The 1,600-nt window shown below is 39.1% G+C and overlaps 1 protein-coding gene across 1 annotated transcript in view; it reads left to right on the top strand.

Annotated features, from left to right (window-relative positions):
- The window catches only part of LOC129136624 (uncharacterized), a 178,351-nt gene that overhangs the window by 65,324 nt on the left and 111,427 nt on the right, over nt 1-1,600 (top strand). The window lies entirely within an intron of this gene.

The raw sequence follows: 1,600 nt of genomic DNA, 5'->3' as shown, positions 1-1,600 counted from the left end.
TTATGGAATTTCTGTTTCATTTTTATCTCATGAAAAATCGTTCAAGATCCATTGGTTTCAATCTATAGTTCAAAAGAAGGAATCCAGTCTCTCTTAAACAGCAAGGAGAAAATAAATAAATAAATCTCATGGACAACAGGGGTATTGCTTCACATGGCCTCACGGTGGCACTGTTGAAGAGTCATTCTGTGCAGATCCGTGGGCTGCGTTGTTCAGGACTGCCTAGATCCCTGTGCTCAGGCACAGTTGGGTGCCAAATTATTGTTCTTTCAGAGTCATATACATCTTTAGCCATTTTCTTCGAATCACCACCTCTGTTCCATGAAGAATCCTGCAATCAGCTGCATATTTTTTTGAAGCCAACTCTTTGAAATGAACTCTTACCACCTTTAACTGAGCCAGGTCACTGACTTCTTCCCACAAAGCAATTTTATTTCATAGAAATGCAACTGAAGTTAGAGGAAATGCAGCATCCACTTCCACCCTACTGGGAGATCCTGGATTCTCTATGAAAATTAAGATTTCTACCTTCCAGAGTCAATTTTGTATGCCAAAAAGGGTAGGCCACTGAATACCCTTTTTGGCATACTCTGAATACCATAATTTTGCATGCCACTGAAATAACTGTAGGAGAAGAGGAATTTCTCTGCCCTTTTCTATCTCCGTTTACTGGATAGAGTTCAATCTTTTGAGGAAATGAAGGCATGAATGAGTGTGGCTACTCAGATATTTGTCATATGAAAATTTTAAGAAAATAAATGTTTCTATAACTAAGAGGGATGGTTCAAGTGACTTTCCTAGAGAAAACTTCAGCTGTGTCATTGTTTTCCTGCCTAGAAGAAGGTAAGACAGACGCAATTTTATACACACTGTCAATGACAACCTCGTGTACTCTAAGTCTTAGGAGGCATCCTAAAAGTCTCTTAAGAGATGCCACCTGTTCTTATCAGAGAGGAGAATAATATGAGGAAAAAAACCCAAACTTTCAAATTCTTAAATACAAAAATATTGTTAAATAAAAAAACTACATCTCAGCCTGTGATGTTGCAATGCAGATTGGCTCACTACTGTAACAACGCTCAAGTCTGTGCCTTCTGCACATTTTTCTAATACATTCTAGGCAATCTCCAAACTCCTTGGGCCCTTCATTTCCAAACTTAAATAACTTTCTTATAACAGCCCTAGTGAACAAATATACCTATTTTTATTTGCTCCTCTGTTTGTTTTTTTTTCTGTTTGGGGAATTCCCCAACTGAAGATTCTTTGTAGGAAGCAAAGATTACCACCCACTCCATAATATGAAATTGCCAGGGCCTTCTCCAACTCCCGTGCAGCTAGTGTGTAAGAGCCCAGCCTCGCCAAGAGAAGAACCTGAGCTGGCTTTTGTTTCAGGACATGTAAATGCAGCAAAGTCTTATGAAGACGTGATGGTAAATTTTAGGTGTCAACTTGACTGTATTAAGGGATATCCAGATAGCTCATAAAGCATTATTTCTGGGTGTATTAGTCCAGTCTCATGTTGCTAATAAAGACATATTCGAGACTGGGTAATAGTTTCACATGGCTGGGGAGGCTTCACAATCGTGATGGAAGATGAAGG

This window comes from Pan troglodytes, chromosome 10 (genome assembly GCF_028858775.2).
Source record: "Pan troglodytes isolate AG18354 chromosome 10, NHGRI_mPanTro3-v2.0_pri, whole genome shotgun sequence".
Classification (NCBI taxonomy): domain Eukaryota; kingdom Metazoa; phylum Chordata; class Mammalia; order Primates; family Hominidae; genus Pan; species Pan troglodytes.
This window is presented reverse-complemented; position numbering and strand designations above follow the sequence as displayed.